General features: G+C 37.9%; 1 long non-coding RNA gene across 1 annotated transcript in view; it reads left to right on the top strand.

Moving 5' to 3' along the window:
- The window catches only part of LOC107969947 (uncharacterized), a 104,712-nt gene extending 91,297 nt beyond the window's left edge, over positions 1–13,415 (top strand). The window contains exon 5 of the long non-coding RNA XR_001712128.4: positions 11,904–13,415. This is a non-coding gene — a long non-coding RNA (uncharacterized LOC107969947). The remainder of the gene's footprint in view (positions 1–11,903) is intronic.
- Positions 13,416–14,839: the final 1,424 nt, after the last annotated feature.

Below are 14,839 nucleotides of genomic sequence, written 5' to 3' on the forward strand. Positions count from 1 at the left end.
ATAGAGAAGAATTGGGCAAAGCTTCCTAGCATTGGTGGGACAAAGGCAAAGCCCAGGTTACTTTTCCAGGTCACAAAAAGCCCCTTAGGCTCAGCAAACCTCTGCCTCTTCTTTCCCATTATCAAGGCTATTGCTCTTGTTACAGCAGCCCAGAACACAGCTGTTCATTTTCTGCCCTGCTGGGGTCCTGCTGTATAATCATCTGTCTTAACCCACTTTTTGTTGTGGTATTAATGTAATGCCACAGAATGAGTAAAATAAAATAAACAGAAATTTATTTGGCTTACAGTTCTGGAGGCTGAGAAGTCCAAGATCAACTGGCTGCATCTGTGAGGGCCTTCTTGCTGTGTCATAACATGGTAGAAGGCGTCACATAGGTGAGAGAGAAAAAAGAGGGCCAAATGCATCCTTTTACCAGGAAGCTGTTCCTACAATAACTAGCCCACTCCAGAGATAATGTCATTAAAGCATTCGTGAGGGCAGAGCCCTGGACCTAATCACCTCTTAAAGTTCCCGCTTCTCAATTCTGTTTGCACTGGGCATCCAACACATGAACTTTGGGGGACACATTCAAACTATGGCCCCCACTCTCATCAAATCACATTATTCCTTTATGTGGTTCAAATAGCCAGCCATTTCATTATCCTCTTCTAAGTTTCTCAAAAAGAACAGTCACACAAAAGTATTTCTTAGTAATGTAGAATTGACTGAAGCGAGCATTTTAACAATGATTTATACAGGGAACAATGCAACAAGTCTCTTTAGGTGTAGGGGTCATCTCTCTCCTTGAACTTTCTGTATGCACACTGCTCAGCTGACCTCTGCCCCTTCTTTCTACAAAATTATTAAAGTTCTCTTCCATCCTTTATGTGAATGTGGAAGAAGACTTAAAGCTAAATTCCATGCAACTTTGTTTTGGCTTCTTGCAGAGTCTGAATGATTAACTTCTTACAAGTAGAAAACTTAAATATATAACTTTACCACAAAATAGATAAACTTGTCACCAATAATTTTGGAGAATAAAAATGTCATTGATATTCAAAAAATAAAAATAAAAAATAAAAAAATAAATTCTATGCAACTGCCACATATCAAAGGCTGTTTTCAGAAGATACAGTTTTCCCAAAAAATGACTTTCTTCCATCTCCTGCTAAGATGATCATTTTTTCCTATGTGACATATGTAAGTTAAGTAGAGCAATCAATATTGGGTAGAGAGAGCAGCCGTTTTTACCACTGTCCTGGCCCCCAGAAAATGCAGATGAGGGAGGTTTGTGGCTTCTCAAAGCCAAGACAAGGTCTTGCCAACTCTTGAGATGCTCTACATATTAATAAAAATGAAAAAAAGGTCAAAATAGAGTTCAAACGTTGCGGCCAATTGGATGTATTTATCTTGGAAAAAATTCTACAACTTTAATATGTACATACAAATGTGTAACAGTATGATGATGCTATTCGCAGACAGTAGAAGATTTAGTTTTAGCTGAAAAAAATTGTTATGTACTACAAGTTTTGTAATGGTCTGATCATGAATTTGGGTCCAGTACTGGAATAAAAGTCTTTTTAATCTGTGCCAGGGTATCCTTCTGACTATATGCCTATCTTCATTTGGAGAAAACATCTAGATCTAAACTTAAGATCTTTTGTGAATGTGAAGCCCTACTAAATGGACCTCCCTTTCCCCTACCTGCTCCTCATTGTAATATCCCTTGAGTAAGGATCAGTCCAAACAGCTAGATCAATAATTATTTGAGTAAGAACATTCCTTCCATATACATTGATTACTATAATATATGGATAGCTATAGATACAAAGACAGAGCATTAAGGGGAAACTATACAGCCTGGCTAAATGAATGGAGGTACACATTTACACAGATGAGTTGCTTTCAGGAGTTTCCCTGAGCATTGAATCAGTCTGTCCAATTGCTGCTTTCATTCAATCCCATAAGTCCTGAAAAACCCCCACCAATAAGCACACTGCCTTGTTGTGTGTGTTGTATGTGCTTGCAGAATCACATCAATCTTGAATTAAGGAAACACCTTGCACTGTACAATCCCATGGTTGATGAAGTTACAAAACACATTGAGTTACTTGACAAGAAATTGCCACCGAAAAATAATGCAATTGCAACCTTAAGCCATCCTAATGCAGCTCCTCTTAAAAAAAAATCATAGTGCTCCGTAGTTTGTAGTTTCCACTTTTCCACTGGAAATAGTGGCATCAATATCTTGTCAGTGAGAAATTAAAAGGGACATGTCATCCCTTTATTCTTTATAGACTGGAAATGACGGAGCTTCTTAGATGAACAGGCACCATCTAGCTGTGGAGCATGGTAGATGAACTCCAAAGATACAAGTAACAATTATTTCCCTCTCTGTGCCCTCATGTTATTCTCCTCCCCTCAAAACTGAGTTGGCCTTAATGACTTGCTTGACCAGTAGAATGCTGTAGAAGTGATGTTCTGGACTTCTGAGGCTAGGTCTCTGGAAAATTCCACTTGGGACTTTTGGATACTTCTGCTTGGATGCCAACTCTATTCTGTAAGAAGCCCAAGCAACATAGAGGGGCCACTTGTAGATTTTCTAGCCAGCAGTGCCAGAGGAGCTCCCAGTCAACTGCCGTCCATGCAGATAAACCATCTTAGATGTCCAGCCCAACTAAGCCTTCAGATGACCATATCTTGATGTGCCATCTGACTACAACTGCATGAAAGACCCAAGGAGAGTGGGTGTATTACACTGTTGTTTTAAGACACTAAATGTTAGGGTGGTTTGTTACACAATAGTAGGAAGAGAAGAGGAGGAGAGGAGCAAAAAAGAAGTCCCTGGAAGGTCTATCAAATTATAAGACCCACCTTACACCTAAAAGACATATCTCAAGAGAAAGGATCTAACTAAGGGATGTGTGTTTTGAAAAAGTGTCCCAGATTCAGTGACTTTTGGAGAAGACCTAGTTAATGTGGAACAGGGTTGCAGCTTGCAAACCTCACATATTTTAATTACTAGATAATTGTGACACACTCTCCTTAAACTAAGAAGCAGTGACTTCAATCTGCTCATTTTATAAATAATAGACTGAAATTGTAAGTGATTCTATGAGGTTAGAAATCCTTCAATTGGTATAGGCTTCAAAGTTATTTTGAGTCAATTAAAGCTAATCTTTATTTCATCCTATTTTAAATGTTGCCTCTTGATATGGAATTTAAATTTGAGGGTTTAGACTCTCAAATTTAGGAGCTCCCTGAACCCTCTTATCTTTTCATTGTCATGCTTTTCATCTGAGTAATTAAATTTTAAATTCTATCATGAAGTAATCTTGATTTTTATTTTTTTTTAATTTGTAGAGTTGGTGTCTCACTCTGTTGCCCAGGCTGGAGTGCAGTGGCACACTCATAGCTCACTGCAGCTTTGAATTCCTGGGCTCAAGTGATCCTCCTGCCTCAGTCTCCTGAGTAGCAGGGACTATAGGTACACACCATCATACCTAACTAATTTTTATTTTTATTTTTTATTTTTGGTAGAGATGAGATCTGTGTTGCCCAGGCTCATCTTGAACACCTGGCCTCAAGCAGTCTTCCCACCTTGGCCTCCCAAAATGCTGGGATTGTAGGCATTTGCCACTGCACTCAGCCTGGAGTAAGGGTAATCTTTAAAGTGAAAGATGAACTATTACTTTATTCTTTTTTAAAATTATTTTATATAATTTATAACAAGTGATACATCTTTATTAACTTCAATTATGTTAACTTTTTGGTTTAGATTAACAGGAGTGGGCAAATTTGCTATGAAGGACCAGAGAGTCAATATTTTAGGGTTTGAGGGTCACATGCAGAGTTTGAATGCCCATGATGTACATTCTTCCTTTTCTTTGCTTTTTATTTTTTGTCTTTTCTTTTTTCCTTCATTTTTTCCCCCTCTTTTTACAATCTTTTATAAATGTGAAAAACATTCTTAGCTCCAGGATGTACAAGGCTGTGGTTGCGCTTAGTTCATGGGCATGAACAGAAGTTTATATACAGAATATATAGTAGGATGAAAAATTAATGATATTTCATGAATAAAAGGAACTATTATTGGTAGAATATGGTTATTGTTATTATTAATATTTTTGACATGCCTACATTTGCTTTTTATTCCTAGGTTTCTCAACTTATCCTAATAGGGCCAAATGGAAAAAGAAATATGTTCCAATAACGTATTTTCAAAAATAGTTTACAAATGTGTTTATCTGTCAAACATTTCCTTTCACTGAAAGAAAACAGTTTATGATGCATCTTATTCAAATATTACTTTGAAAATGCTGGATTAAACAAAATTAAGCAAGTTTGTTTATTGCAGGACTTCTCAGGGCCTTGAATATGTGACTGTATGTTGCGGATTCCAAGAGATGAATGTAGTACTCAGCATTTCCTAAAAGCATTTTTAACTTTAGAAATATTATTTGCAAGATCATTTTAAGGAGATAGTGGTTTCCATAAAGCACTTGGAAACAGCACTTCATTTGTGTAAATTTAAGGGGTACAGGTGTAATTGTGTTACATGGCTATATTGTGTAGCAGTGAAGTCTGTGTTTTTAGTGTGCTCATCACCCAAATAGCGTACCTTGTACCCATTAAATAATGAAATAAAATCTGAGTTCTAAGAAAATTAGTGAGGGGTATGTGTGAACTAACAAGAAGAAACAGTGGGCTCTGGTTAGTGTGCCACTGGGAAGCATTGTTTCCCTGCTACAATTTAGTTTCTAAAACCATCCTAGGTTAAATATCTCCCGTACACTGCTGTGAAGCCTATCTTTTCACAGGAAAGTCTTTGGAGAAGTGTCTGACAGTTTCTTATGGATGGTGGGCTGATGTTTAGGTCAGACCAAAATAGCATTCACACTTAGGAACTAACTGCCAATCTGGAAAATTAGCTCTCTGACCAGAAAGTTGCTGAAAACCTTTCTTTTTAATGTGCCTGACAACTTTAAAATAGAAACTAATAAGAATGCTTATTTCCCCTGATGTGATAAAAGGCTGATAAAATGGGAATTAAAATGATTGACTAAGATGTGAAATTTTGATATTCTCAGCTTTTGTTGCCCATGGTATTTTTTTTTTTTTTTTTTTTTTTTTTTTTTTGAGACGGAGTCTCGCTCTGTCGCCCAGGCTGGAGTGCAGTGGCGCGATCTCGGCTCACTGCAAGCTCCGCCTCCCGGGTTCACGCCATTCTCCTGCCTCAGCCTCCCGAGTAGCTGGGACTACAGGCGCCCGCTACCACGCCCGGCTAATTTTTTGTATTTTTTAACCCCTTTACTTAGGGTCATAGATATTTCACTCTACTAATCGCACTTTTATTTCTTTGAAGCTCTTCATTTTGTCATTTGAGTTACAAGACAGCGTAATGGGAAGAACACAGGTTGATGTTGCAACTCAGTTATGCATTAATAATGTGACTTTAAGGAAGTCACTTAACTTCACTGACCTCGTTAGTTCTCTGTAAAATTGATGTGATAAAAAATAACGTAGCATATGAAGAGTTTTTATCATGTCATATACATAGTAGATGGTTAAGAATGGTTCATTTTCTCTGCTTTCTTTCTTTACTTCCCTGTTGCCTAATTAACTCTCAGTTCTAGGCCCGCATAGCACAATATACTTTGAGTAGTTCAAAAAAATCGACACTATAGGAATGAGTTCATGATCTGAGATGGTAAGCAGAGGCAGCAGAGGGTTTCTTTTTGGTATCTACAAGGATGTACCAAAGCTTTGTGATAAACATCCAGAAATTAGTGATTTCCCCAGGGTGAGAAACTGAGTTTTAAAATAATAAGTGATGAAAATACTGGTTTCTGCCAAGCAGCTTTCTCACAAAGAAGACTCTATCTTTGTGAGCTATGCAACATCTTAAGAGCTTTCTACAAGCTCTGAAAACCTTCCCTGTCTTTTCCTGTCAGTCAAATATTCCTGCCAATTTCCATTATTGGAAGGCAGTAGCACATTTACAGTCAAGATACTTCCCTATGCTTGTTTTAGCAATTCTGTGGCACATGTTTGGAATTTACACTTTTTATATCTCCGACTTTATAGAAGCTCACCAAGGAAATACAAGGTGCCCAAATAGCTGTCAACAATGCTTCCAAAAATATGATTTCTGTATAGTTAACAGATTCTCCATGGCCATTGCTGAGCAAAACTTGACCAGAACCAATTCAAGAAAAGATAGAGAATCCAGGCAACCCAATTGCCATAGGGGGTGAAATATTTCAAAGACCTGCCTTTCCAAAACAGCATCAAGCACAGATGGTTTCCCAGGGCAGTTCGACTAAACTTTGAAAGAACAGATAATTCTAATGTTTATCATCATAGCTTTGTCTAAAGCACAAGAAAAAAAGAAAGAAAAACTTCAAATTTATTAATTTTTTTCTTTGAAAATACTGTAACACTGCTACCAAAACCTGACAGTCAATACAATAAAAGAAAACTCTAGATCAAGTCCATGATAAAAAGTGATACAAAAATCCCAACAAAATGTTAGCAGACAAAATGCAGCAGCACATTAAAAAATAACACAGAATAACAAGATGGGATTCAATAGAAAAATTTAACAAGGAATACTAATAAATGTATTAATATAATTTATCATATAAATAGACCAAAAGTGGACATTCATCACCATAAATTCTACAAAATGCCTTTATAGAATTTATGATGATAAATGGCATTATATATATACATATATATGTACACACATTTATAATGCCATATATATGTCATACATACACATAAAATGCCATATATGCACACATATATGTTAATTTATATATATATACACACACACACCATATCAAAATCCACTCGATTTAAAAAACCAATATGAAGTAGAAATAAAATAATGCTATGAAATATGAATGATTATAGCCTAAAGTCAGCAATAGGTTTATTGGGGAAATACTAAACAGCATTCTCATTAATGTTAGCAATAAGACAAAGATGCTGCTATCACCATTATTAGATAACATTGCTCAATAAATACCAGCTAATATAATTAAGGAAAAATTTTAAAATTACAGTGAGAAACCAAGAAATGAAATAATCATTGCAGAAGTTCATATGAGAAACTGGAATCTAATTTAAAACAAAAACAAACAATTCAAGAATTCAAAAATATAATAATACACAGACTTTAATAACCTTCATACATGCAAATTATTTGAAGATATGATGGAATAAGAAATGTCACATAAAGTAACAATCAAAAAAAGGTACATAAATAAATTTAACAAAAATATGAGCAATCTGTTAAAAAATACATTGTGACACAAAAACATGGAAAAAAATTCCATGTTCTTAGTATCATAAAGTTATTAAGCCCTCCTGGCTTAACTATAAATTGAGGGTGATCTAAATAAAAAGACAAGTAGTATTCTATTTGGAACAAGATAAATTCACTCTAAACTTCATATGAAAAAATGGGCAAGCAAAAATAACCTTGAATATTAAGGGGCAACAGTGAGGGTGGAGGATTAGGGCAAACAAATACTGAAGTTTATTATATAGCCACAGTAATTTGAATATTATACAGCCACAGTAATTTGCATGAATAGTAGTCTGATGCCCTTTCCATCCACTCTGATTCAGCATTTCAATTGGCCCAAACTTTGTCTAATATGGAGTTGGCTTTTCCATTTGTCCCTCTTGTTTTTCCTTCTTGTTTCTAGTGATTTATGTAGAGAGAGGGCATATGGCAGCTAAATGCTGTCATCTTCAATCTAGAAATTTCTATTTCCTTTTGTGCCTTTTGAACTTTTCACCATATACATATATCACTTATTAAAAATAAGTAGGAATGATTTTTTAAAACAAAATAAGGAAAGATCAAATATTTAGCTTTGGTTATTTAGCCTTTCTACTTTGGTGGTCACATGATCTAACAAAGTCCTGAGGTCTCAGAGAGATGACCACAAAAGGCAAGGAAAGACTTGGTTATTCCTGCTTTCACCTTAACAAAAATGAAAACAAAAGTGGTCCAGACTTTATCACTATACAATTTGTTCACTTAGCCAAAAACCGCTTGTATGCCTAAGCTACTGAAAGAAAAAAAAAAGGAAAGGAAAAGGAAGTGCTCAGGTTTTTCAGTTTATTCATGTTCTGACTGCAAGATGTCAATAAGAATGTGTTCTGCTCTTAAGTGTTTGAGACCCATTGAAACACTGTCTCTGCAGTTTATGACACCATGGATGCACTTAAAGGTAAATGTTTCCCCTGTGTATATGGCTGCTGAGCATAAAACATAATTTCACTATTTTAAATTCTTTGTATGATGTATCATTTTTATGTATTCACTACAGCAATTGTTCATAATTTTTTAGAGTTACTCAATACTGAGTCCTTGATGGGAAATGCAACCCTTAATTTTACTACTATTGCTTTAGAAACTTTATTTGGATTCCTGTTCATCTAGTTCATTTACTATTGGGGCTTCCCTGAATACCTGCTGGTGAAATTGAGAAGTTGCCTTTTTAATGCTTAAATTTTGGAAGAAAATATATGGTCCAGTAAGATACACAGTGAAGTGATAAGTTGCAGTGGCCTGCTCCATAATTTATTAATATTCGGCTTAGTTGCTTCAGCAAATAACTATACATTTACTTTATACTGACAAAGACAACACATTATGGATCCAGAATTTCATAGATTGCTATGTTCTGGGGAAATATGCCTTGAAGGCTTCTTAAGTCAAAGTTAAAATATAATTGATAGAACTCAGCAGTTTCAATCAAAGAATGAGTGTTGTGATATGGATTGCAAATCAGAAAAGTAAAGGTGAGTAAAATTTGCTCTGACTGTGTAAGTTTTCCAATTGTTATCTCTTAATCCTCCAATAGGTGTGGAGTCTAGAGTCACACAGGGAAATGGAGTGCAAGATGGGGTTCACAGATACAGTTCTTTTGATTCCTTCTCAAATGCTAAAGGCCCTAGATTTGATGTTGCAGTTAAGGACTAAAGAAAAGGCAGATGAGGTGGCATATCATCTCCTCTGCATTTTATATTACTATTACTTCCAGATAGTAGCCCATGGCTGGGCTTAGTGTCTCATGCCTGTACTCTCAGCACTTTGGGAGGCCAACGTGGGAGGAGTGCTTGAGCCCAGGAGTATGAGACCAGCCTGGGCAACATGGTGAGGCCATGCCTCTATTATATATATATTTTTTAATGTTAAAAGAATTCACAACTTATGACTTGAAGGTGGGTGGCATGTCAGAAATGGCTATATTTGGTCGGGTGCGGTGGCTCACACCTGTAATCCCAGGACTTTGGGAGGCCGAGGCAGGAGGATCACCTGAGGTCAGGAGATCGAGACCAGCCTGGCCAATATGGTGAAACCTCATCTCTACTAAAAATGCAAAAATTATCCCTTTGTGGTGGTGAGCGCCTGTAATCCCAGCTACTTGGGAGACTGAGGCAGGAGAATTGCTTGAACTCAGGAGGCGGAGGTTGCAGTGAGCAGAGATCACACCATTGCACTCCAGCCTGGATACCAAGAGTGAAACTCCATCTCAAAAAAAAAAAAAGGAAGAAAGAAAGAAAAGAAAGAAAGAAACGGCTACATTCTTCATTAACTGAAAAAAATAAAAAATAAAAAGAAAAGTAAGAAAGAAAAACACCAGAGCTGATCAATATTGGATTTACTTCAAAATTCCCTGGTGCTAGGGTTTTAGATAACTGTCTTCCTTTATTCCTGATTCCTTCAGCAAACATCTTTTGAGCTTCCATCATGTGGAACTGCCTACAAAGTGCAGGAGATCAGATGATTAAATGCATCATGGTTCTTGCCTTCTAAGTATCCCACAGTCTGGTGATGGAGACGACATGGTATCACTTCATAAAGAAAGAACTGGCAGTTTTCTTAGGACCCCACAAAGTGTGTGTGTGGAGGAGGGCAGCTATGATGGGATCTGCTGGGGGTGATTAGGGAAGGCATCCCAAAAAATTAAAGAAAAGCTGCATTTAGAAGACATAGACATGTGATATCAGGAAACATCTTGGGCCAAGGCTAAACAACTACACAGAGATCTCTTTGATTGTCCAATTAGGCAGAGACACAGGAAAATGTGCAGAAGTGAGAGGAACAGGACCCAACTGAGATCTCCAGCCTGGCCTATACAATCTTGTGGCAGAAAGTTAAGGGAGCCCATGGGGTCTGATTTTCTTCCTCTCCCTTTGGAAGGCAGAGAGGAAAACAGCAGGGTTTCTTTATTCCCCCAATTAGTGGTAAATTGTATTGCTGAAACTCTCTGACACATGCCTACCACACTAGCCTAGAGTTACATCAGTTTTAACTTCTGGTACTAATATCAGCAAGAGACAAAGGGAGAGAGAGAGAGAGAGAGAGAAAAAAAGAGTATTTCATTTGACTATTCTTTAATCACCACCTGCAATACCAACCTTGGGGGAGCTTTAGCATTTGATGAGAAATCTGCAGATTCAGAAATGCTATGTCTGCAAATTCAATCATGTACTCAGTTTCGTTGTGTGACTCTGGGCTTCACACATACTTGGTAATTATAAAGCAGCAACTGGAAAACCTATAAACTCAGAGCAAATTTCATCCACTTTTAATTTTCTGATTTTCAGTCTACATCACAATATTCACTCTTTGGTTAAAAATGTTGTACTCTACAAATTATATTTTTGCAGATCATCTTTCTTAAAACACGCATTCAGCATTTTCATCTTAGAAGCTACTCCACATTAAGTAACACCATTTCTGCAAACCGTAACTTTAATCACCATTTCTCAAAATATGTAAATTCACTGTTCATGGTGGATTTACTTAATCAAGTATCCATGGTATGTGAGTGTGTTTGCGTGCATGTGTATAGGTTGTACATTGCATTTCATTGACATTCTTCTCGGCACTTAGAAAAGGGGTTGTTTGCACATAGTAGGAATTTAATAAGTTGAAAATATGAAGGACATGGTATTCCCACTAAAAGGATGTAATCATATTGGATTAAATGTGAATAACCATCTGGATCTACAATCAGCCATCCAGGGTAGACACCCAGATGTTATCAACCTACCACCTGCAATGAAGAGAGGGCATTGGAGGGGCGATTCAAATCAGTTTCCACTTTTTTAAACAGGAATTAAAATAGAAATGTATTTTGTCAGACTGGAAAATGCCATTTTGAAAACCATAATTGTGAACTGCATTTTCCCAACAAGTTATGATAGTAGACACCCACAAACAGCTGTTTGTGGCTTCCTTGAGTATAGGAACAACACAAGAAAGAAACAAGCTAACAGTGTATATAGTCTCTCCCAGGTGCTCTAGCCACCACCTCCAGCAAGCCTGGAAAACAGCTGACCTGTGAAAGTCCAGCCAAGTGACCGCTTCAGAAGTGATTAGAGACGGCCAATAACCACCTCTCAGGAGTTCTGCTGAACTCAGCTAATGCGACGTTGCTTGGAATTTAAATCAAATTGTATTCTGTCCATTAGGAGATAAAGAAACAAATGTATCTTAAACCTGTCTTGTCTCTTTCTTCTCATCACTCTCCCCACTATCTTGGCCAAGATTTTTAAGATAATGGGAAAACAGTCTGCATTTATTGCTTCAGGTGCTGAGTTCAGACAAAACTTTTCCTTTGTCCACTGGGATGGCTTTCGTGTTTGGAAATAACTCTTGAAAATGCAGAATTAGCCCATCTGTTCCATTTTCAGTTTTCTGTGGAGACTCTGCTTATTCTGTCTTTCATAGACTCTGGTTCCAAACTATACTCATGTTATAACCATTGTCATCTCCTTTATCTGTACTTACATACTTCCCTATTCAATAAATTGCTACTGAAACAATGAGAAAAATCTAAAACCGTAAAACTGACTACTTTCATTTGCTTTTTTATTCTATAATGCAGTTGTTCTGGAAATGATGCAGAAGGGATGGACCCCGGCTAAATCCCACTCTTAAGCCTGGAACCATGGCCCTAAGTGAAAACAGCTGACCCCATTTTTCTGTGCAAATGTTGCCTTTTTGGCCTGCCCCACCCCTATCTTGTGCCCATAAAAGACTTCAGCTGGCAGAGCAATACTAGCGGCTGATCATTGAAGATACAAGTGGCTGAGTGTTGGAGATTACAGATAGACAAAGCTAACTTCAGAATGTACAGCTTCGGAAAGGGGCCCAGCTGGAAATAGCCAGGCTTCAGAGGAAGATCACCCTCCCTTCCCCTTTCCAGTCTCCCTTTCTGCTGAGAGCCACCCACCACTCAGTAAAGTCTTCCACATTCATCACCTTTCAAACATTCCTGACCTGATTCTTCCTGGATGTCGGACAAGAACCCAGGTGCCAAGAGGGCAGGGGCTGCCACCCTGACCCTCCACTGAGCCAGTTGACACTTGGCCATCCCTAGGTGGCAGCTGAAAGAGCTTTGGTTGTAACACACTTGGAGGCTGCCGTGAGGTCTGCACAGAGCCTGCTCCCACCAGAGAGGAGCCACTGACTGGTTCTAGCATTCATTCACTCTGGTTCCTGCAGTCCCTTGCTCACATACTCCCTGGCCAGCAGCAGGCTATGATATGAGCCACTCCCATTCCAGCCTGTGAAGGGGGTCAAGGGAACTATCCCATCTCAGTACAGTATTATATAGTTACAAATTTATATAGTTACAGTATTATATAGTTACAAATTTTCGGAGTATCTTAACTGAGAAGAAAATGGCATTGTTTTCCATACCAATTAGAATAAGAAATGCAAGCAAAGAATGACAGTAAAGGTGTGGTGGCTCATGCCTGTAATCCCAGCACTTTGGGAACCAAAGTGGGCAGATCCCTTGTTGCCCAGGCTTGGCAACATAGCAAGACCTTGTCTCTACAAAAAATACAAAAAAAATTAGCCAAGCATGGTGATGCACGCCTATAGTCTCAGCTACCCAGGAGGCTGAGGTCGGAAGATCACCTGAACTCAGGATCGGGGGTGAGTCAAGGCTGCAGTGAGTGAGCCGTGATGACGCCGCTGTGCTCCAGCCTGGGTGACAGAGTGAGACCGTATCTCAAAAATAAATAAATAAATAGTATTATATCTTAAAAGCTTTACAAATGCTTTCATACAAATGTAAATTTCTTATAGGAGAGTCCATCTAAAGAGTACCTGTATGTTCATTAAAATAATCTAAAGAATTTAAAAGTCATTACCTCTAATAAATGATATCTTTGCCCTCAGTGTGTAAAATTATGTTATTTGCATATTTTGTTTAAAAATACTTCTCTACCTGTTGTAGTGTATATAGGCTAAGTAATTTAGTAATAAAGCATTGTTTTAGAAACTCAATTTGGGAAATTTCCAGTTGTATGATTAGTGTGTTTCTATTAACACATGATAGGACCTTTAGTTAACTGTAACGAGCAGCATTTATTGCTTGCTTAGTGTGTGGAACATCTTGTCCTAGACATTGTACTTGTATTAATTGGTTTATTTTCATATCAACTTTCTGAAGTACATGTTATTATTTGATCCATTTTATAGATGAATAAAATGGGTGAATGAATGAAATGAAAAAGCCCTTTTGAGACACAAAAGGGTTAAATAGCCCAGGTGCAGTGGCTCAAGCCTGGAATCCCAGCACTTTGGGAGGCTGAAGCAGGTGGATCACTAGGTCAGGAGTTTGAGACCAGCTTGCCCAACATGGTGAAACCCCGTCTCTACTAAAAATGCAAAAATTAGCTGGGTGTGGGGGCGTACCCCTGTAATCCCAGCTACTTGGGAGGCTGAGGCAGAAGAATTGCTTAAACTCGGGAGGTAGAGGCTGCAGTGAGCCAAGATTGCGCCACAAGAAAAAAAAAATGGGTTAAATAATCCACAGAAGTTCTCAAGGACAGCAAATGGCCACGTGGTATAGAGTCCTAATTTTTCCAGTCTTAGCCTGTGCTGTTATCCACTCTGATATGCTGTGTTCTCTATGCAGCCTTGCTAAGGAGTGACCTGCAGTCATTACCATTTGTTGGCTCTTTAGAGTGATGTAAGGAATGCCTCTGTTGATGAGGCTAATTGTCCTAGGACTCTGGGTTTCTGCTACCAGGAAAATATATATACACATTAAAAAAAAAAAAATGGAAGCATGAGATTTCTCATTCTTTATTTTGCTTTGGGAAAGTGTTTTTCTAAAAAAAAAAAAAAAAAAACCCACCCATTAAATTGTCACATAAAGGAGAGAAAATTTTAACGTCAAAATGTTGAGAAGATATCAAACTAGATTTAGCTTTACAAGAATTTTACTACACTGCCTTCTTATTTCTCCTTCTGCCGTGGACTAGAAAAAAAGTTATCACAGTTTAACACTGGCCCATAAACCCATTCTCAAAACTTTCTGATCTAGAGTATATCGTCTACATTGTCTTTTGCTCTCTTCCTCCTTCTTAATCTTCTTCTTCTTCCCCTTGTCCTCCTCTCACCTTTCTCCTCCTCCTTCCCTTCTTTTTCCTTACTTGACCCCTACTGGTAGTCATCAAGGATTTGGTCAAATAGAAGCCAACAGGAAGAAAGAAAGGATCAAGGCTTGGAAAACCTACATGCTTAATAACCATTCTGTGGCTATTTAAAAAATAATAATAGTGGGTGGTTATTATTAACCCAGGACTGTCCCTCGCTCTTGAATCAATGTATCAAATGTTCTCACTGTCAGGCCTCTGAGCCCAAGCCAAGCCATCACATCCCCTGTGACTTGCATGTATATGCCCAGATGGCCTGAAGTAACTGAAGAATCACAAAAGAAGTGAATATGCCCTGCCCCACCTTAACTGATGACATTCCACCACAAAAGAAGTGTAAATGGCCGGTCCTTGCCTTAAGTGATGA

This window comes from Pan troglodytes, chromosome 21 (genome assembly GCF_028858775.2).
Source record: "Pan troglodytes isolate AG18354 chromosome 21, NHGRI_mPanTro3-v2.0_pri, whole genome shotgun sequence".
Lineage (NCBI taxonomy): Eukaryota > Metazoa > Chordata > Mammalia > Primates > Hominidae > Pan > Pan troglodytes.